Source organism: Podarcis melisellensis (genome assembly GCF_964234715.1).
Source record: "Podarcis melisellensis genome assembly, chromosome: 3".
Taxonomy (NCBI): Eukaryota; Metazoa; Chordata; class Lepidosauria; order Squamata; family Lacertidae; genus Podarcis; species Podarcis melisellensis.
Genome location: NC_138530.1, coordinates 60,878,918 through 60,885,658, shown reverse-complemented (window position 1 = coordinate 60,885,658; position 6,741 = coordinate 60,878,918).

Genomic DNA, 6,741 nt, shown 5'->3' with positions numbered 1-6,741 from the left:
AGTGATTTCTTGAGTGATATCCTGAGTCAAGATATCCCTCAAGTAATTAAGGAACAAAAGAAGAAAAGGCACACTAGCCTGGGAACTTCCTCTCTGCCCAGAACATTGGAGGCTATACACCACACCCCCTCAACAGTATTTATAGGAACTCAAACACTGAGATCCTGCTCTGTTCCAGTAACAAGAAGCCGAAAGCACCAGCCTGAAGATGACGAGTGAGACCTCGTCGAAACGTCGCCTAGACACCCCAACTTTTACACGGGAAGACACCCGAGGACACCAAAACCTGCATTCCTGTACCCGTGAAAATCTACGAAAGCATATATATATATATATATATATATATATATACACACACACACACACACACACACACACATATATATACATATACACACACACACACACACACACACACACACACACACACACACACATATGCTTTTATTGCAAAACTTCTATGGGGCTCCTGTTCAGTTTTTTACTTACTCTTGTTCATCCAGCCACTGGAACATGTGATCAGCACATAATATTGGCCTCAAAAGGCAAGGGAGGAGGGGGTGGCATCAGAATAGGCTGATGTCATATAATTTGAGAATAACTCAGTTCAAAAGTTCAGCAATTGGCTCTTACTCAGGAGCCCTGGGAAACATAAATGTGACACAAAAAGTGACCATTGGACAAGTTGTATCATGTTTTCAGAACTGGATTCATTTCACACAGCCATGGGCACTGTGAAACTAAAAGTAGATAGATATTGCAAATCTGACTTATCGCTCCATACCAGTGGTTCTCAAACTTTTTTATCTGGGCCACACTTTCAGGAAAAAAAATTGCTTGTGCAACACCAGATTTTTTTTATTGATAAGAAATACGTTGGGAAACAGAAAGAAACAACTCTAAGCAGTGTTTGATTTATAACATAGAACACAACTATAATATGATCATGGGAGATCCAGAAAGTATGAAACAATGCAGCTACATAAGAACATGAATCATTCCCTAAATATCATTATAAACGAGCCTCTTGCGTAGGTACCTTAAGTATGTATGCAAACTCAATGAGAGCTGTGCACTTGCTTTTGCTGGGTAATCTCATTTATAATTAGGTCCAATCAGAGACACGCAAACTCTCATCTCATCAATATGAAGTAGTGGGGTAGGAAAGCTAAAAATAATGCCAATATATTTCACATGTGGCAACTAATGCGGCCCTTTGGTTTCGATAGTACACGGGTAGATAAGTCAAAAAAACCTGGGACACAAATTTTCATGGTCCTCTAGCAGCTATGGTGGCTCATTTACCAGAAGTAATGTATTTAGTGTTAATGGTGGAAGTGTATACTTGATTCTGACCAAACTAAGCCTCCTAGAGCAAAATATACATCAGATATTTTGGATATGTATGAATTTCATGTGTTGTTAGTTTTTTTTAAGCAAATCCTAGTCCATGTACTTCTGCATATTTTATTAATTTGCATTTGTGACTTGCCGTGATCTAAAAAGGGAAAATATGGATAACAATAATACAAAATGAAATAAAGAACAGAAATATTTCAGCTTATCTTACACTCACTTTACAATCTGGAAACAGAAACTGTACTGTACTCAAAAAGGCAACTTGCTTTTTAATGGATTAATAATAGGCTAAACTTAAGATGTTTGCATGTGTGATCCATTATTAGCTAACTATTACTCAGTTTAAAAGGAATCATCTCTATCTAGCAGGCTTTTCAGTCAGAGTCATCTAAGATTCGTTATTGTGCAATGGTTCCCTATTTCAATATTGCCTTAAACACAGCTTGTGTAAACCCATGGAGCACACAAGATACAAATGTTAAAGTTAAAACTTTACTGCATGAGAAATAAAATTAGGGAATAGACTTTAGATAATAACAGTGTACTCATATATTGAAAAACTTACAGCAGGCTTTCTCAACCTCAGACCTCCAGATGCTTTTGGCCTACAACTCCCATGATCCCTAGCTAGCAGGACCAGTGGTCAGGGATGATGGGGACTGTAGTCTCAAAGCATCTGGAGGGCCGAGGTTGAGGAAGCCTGGCTTACATTGTCCAAGTAATAATGAACAAAACTTAAAACACAGTAAGATCAGTGGCGCAGTAGAGCAGAAATGCAGGGAACACAGTTCCAGGTCTATTTTCAGAGTAGGCGCGATTATGTCATCTGTCAGAGCACCAAGGTAACTGATGGACCCTTCTTGTCCTGACTAGTGAATGAGGTGATAATGAGGCTTTCAAGTTTTACTATTGTTTATGAAAGATTAGCATGGAGGAAGTCAGAGAACCGACAATCTTTTGGAGGCCGCAACAAACGCATTATCAGGATTAAAATCCTCTTGGGAAAAGGATTTAAATATCTGTATAGAAAACAAACAGACAAACAAACATTTCTATAGAGGACATAGACTGGAAAGCACTTTGGAATTCTAAGCTATAGAAATCAGTTCATGCACATGTGGGAGAACGTTCCTTAAACATTTTACAGTACATTGATGGCAATGCACACTCAGTCATCTACTTTGTATTACTTCTAGTACATCACTGAATTGCTGGAGAAGTTGTGAGAATATAGGAGCTTTTCCCCATCTCTGGTAGGAATACCCACCCTTTTCTTTATACTGAAATGAAATTGTTTAGGAGGTATCAAATACTGTTTAAAAAACCATTCAAATTTCTCCTCAGTTATCCCTACTAAATAGTAGAGGACAGATCATACGAAGGCATTTTGCCGAAAAGAACTTTTGACATCAATGATGTCAGCTGCCAAGATCTCTATAGCACAATTATTAAAAAATAATAATAATTCTATCTTCATGCTATAAAAATCTCTGGAATTTAGTTATTGCAGAATAATAATAATAAATAATACACAAGTTATGGATCTCTAAGGGATCTACATATAGTCAGCCTTCCTTATCCGCACAACTCAAAACAACAAGCTTTGGTAGCACAAACAAAAATCTGAGACACAAGAAAAAGATTACTTCTTGTTTCTGTCAAGCACCATGGAAACTCATACACAGAAACCACAAAGTCCCTTTGACATATCCTTAAGCCATAGATTACACAAATGATCAAGCAATTTATGTCATAAATGGCCAATTATGCCCTTTTAATTGTCTTATATAGACAATTAGGTCAGAGTTTACCTCAAAGGATAAGAGGTCACAAATATGATATCATTCAACAACCAATAGAACATTTCCATCTCCTAAAGTATCAACATTCTGCAACAAAAGAATTTCCAAGGTAGACTGCTGCATGACACTGCTGAACTACAATTTATCAACAAATAAATTTAGGGCTCAATAGTAGCACAGGGAGGTCCACACTGGCAGAGTGATGCTGGCATCACTCCATGGGCACAGGACAATGGAGACTGCAGAGCTAGGCGGAGGAAAGGAACCTCTGTCCAATCCAAACACACACAAGCACCAGCATAGTGCAAAGGGGTTTGGATTGCTCTCTCTCTCTCTCTCTCTCTCTCTCTCTGGAAGTTCTTTCATTTCATTTGTCTCCATAGCTTAAATGTTTAAAGAAGTTGTAATTATTTCTGCAAAAGCCTGAGAAAACAGATGAGGAAAGGCTGGATTAATCGGAACATACTGTAACATTCTTTAATTCCTGCCTTGTTCATACTGCCTGTTTAACACCTGTACATGGTAGCTTTGGCGATATCCTAAGGTTGCAGATTTAAGTCCAATTCAGTAAAACAGGGAAGAATCAGTCATCCCTAAAGCAGAGAGAGAGAGAGAGAGAGAGAGAGAGAGAGAGAGAGAGAGAGAGAGAGAGAGAACATTGTACACACACAATGCAAAAAAGGTACAATATGACAACCAGTGTGTTGCAGTGATCAGAGTGTGGTATTGGGACCTTAATGCTAGGATTCAAATCCCTCCTCAGTCATGAAACTCACCAGGTGACCTTGGAACAGTCACTATGTCTTTGTTTAACCTTCCTCACAGGGTTGTTGTTACAATAAAAAATGAGCAAGGGGAAGGATCACATATGCTACTGTTAGCTCTTTGGAGGCAAGGTGGACCATTTATTCATTTCTTATTACATTTGTATCTCACGTTTCCTCCAAGGAGCTCAAGGTGGTGTCCATAGTACTGCTACTCCCCATTTTATTCTCACTACAACCCTATGAGGTAGGTTAGGCTGAGAGTGAGAACTGGCCTCAGATCACTCAGCGAGCTTCATGGCTGAGTGGAGATCTGAACCCTGGTCTCCCAGGACGACAGAGTCCGACACCCTAACCGCTACACCAATCTGCCTCTGATAAACAAGCATTTGTGAGTGTGATATAAGAAATATATTTGGTTACTGAATCACAATATAATTTATGGTGAATTACATCTAACTATAATTTAAACAGTTTTAGTGAGTAAATACTCATAATGCAATGATGATGAGATATAATCTCACGGTCCAGCACATGCAAAGGATGTTCGTCTCAATCTCAATGCAGATGTGCAGAACATAGATAACGGCATGCATTCTGACTCACATCAAAATATGTGACGCTATAAGGTTTCGGGAGGGGGGGCATTACCATAAATTCATTCTAATTAAGTATGTTTATTATTCTAATTAAATATGAATTGTTATTATCACTTTTCATTTCTGTCCCGTTTTTCCTTCATGGAACTCAGGAGAGTCCAACCTATTTTTATCCTCAAAACAGCCCTGTAAGGTAGGTCAAGCTCAAAGACAGTAACTGACCCAAGGTCATGCAGTAAGTTTCATGACTTATATGGCTTTGAATCTTTCTCTCCTATATCCAGAACTCTATCTACTATACTACACTGCTTTCCTTATGAGAAAAGTTCTTATTAATGTCTATTGCTTTTATTATATGACTAACAGCCTAATAATCTATCCTGCCTCTTGAATTATTTTTGATAGCATTTGATGAACAGGGCTGTTTTGCTCTAACAAGTCAGTATCAAACGTACCTGCTCTAACAATAACAAGTCTAGTCATCATCCTATTAGCCGTTCTACTGTAAAAATAAATACATGAATCCTCACTATAAATGGTAATGTACATGTTCACCTTTCAATGTATTGAGGCTTTAGAATGTAGTTGTGCAAGTCTGTAAACTCTGTAGATTCATGATTTGCAATTTGTATAATGACATCTCATTTTAAGCATTATCCAGGTACTCAGTAATAGCTTCACCTGGCCAGGTTTAACCTTCCTCTTGACTGCATACAAAGTTATTTCCTTTCTGATACATTTGCCACCTTCATTTCTCATACCCTCCAGAAATAAAAAGGGACCAGGAAACCTCCATTGTGAATGCTGTGGCTGTGTCATAAGTCACATGTGTATGGTGCAATGTTCAAAGATTGCATGTGCTAATTTCACAACTACATCCATGTTACGAGTGTGTAACTGGACTCACATCTGCACAGCCAGCCCTCATGTATCTACTGTACACACTGCAGTGGGGTTTAGGATCTTTTGCTGGAGTGCTTTTATGGATGAGTGTTAACCCTTAATCTTATGCCCACAAGAAGCTCACACACAAAGAAATAAAGAAAGCTTGGTTTATTATATAAAACAGGAGTGTCAGAATATATATAAATGCTACCTTAGACAGCAAGGTTACAGCCTAAGCAGGTAACGAGACAGTTTCACCCGGTGCATCGCCAGCTGGGGCCAAAGCAACTTCTTTCAACATCATGGTTTATTGTCAAACCGTGATGATTTCAACATTGCAATGTTGAAAATCTAACATTGACCCCATACTTCTATTTTCTGTACTGGATTTATATTGCGATACCTTCCAACATTTATCCGAGGAAAATAGGGACGTCCCATAACATAATGATAATTTTACTACAGTATTTATACCCCACACATCTTACTAGGTTGCCTCAGCCACTCTGGGTGGCTTCCAACATATATAAAAACATAAAAAGTTTTAAACATTAAAAAAACCTTCCCTATATAGGATTGCCTTCAGACGATTTTGGGGTTGGATAACCTCCAACATTTCTCCAATGAAAATAGGAACATCCTAAGGAAAAGAGGGACATTTCAGGATCAAATCAGAAACCTGGATGGCTTCTCTAAATCAGGGACATCCCTAGAAAATAGGGACACTAGGAGGGTCTGTATTGCTAGCTAATTCACTAGCTATGTTGGTTGGCATCCATCTGTCTCAGGAAACAATGGAGGAATGCGCCTTTGAGGATGAAATCAAACTGTTGGAGAGTTATAGTGCCTGCTGTGGTTGTAGAGACTGATACGGGAGAGACATGTTTTGTTGCAGCTGGGACAGATGAAGAAATCCATTTGTGCTGCTGCAGATGCACCACGATGTTTCTTCTCTCTGTGCTCCTCCCAACGGTCATTCCTCCTCTGGTCACTGCTGTGGATACACAACCTGACTGTCTGTCTCCCGGTGCTGTGGTTGTCTGCAAGGGATTCCCACATGGTGGAGTTGATGTTACCAACTTTCATATCTTGTTTGCAGACATATTTGTAATGCAGTCTGCCAATGGGCCTAGTTCCTGAAGCCAGCTCCCCATGGAGTGTGACCTCAGGGACCCTGCCTTCTTCCATTCTGTGGGCATGACTAAGCCAGCATAGACGTCGCTGAGACAGGAGTGGGAACATGCTGGGGATGTGGGTTTGGGAGAGCACATCTTTGTTTGAGACTGTGTCCTGCCATGTGATGCTCAAAATCTTCCTGACACAGCACATGTG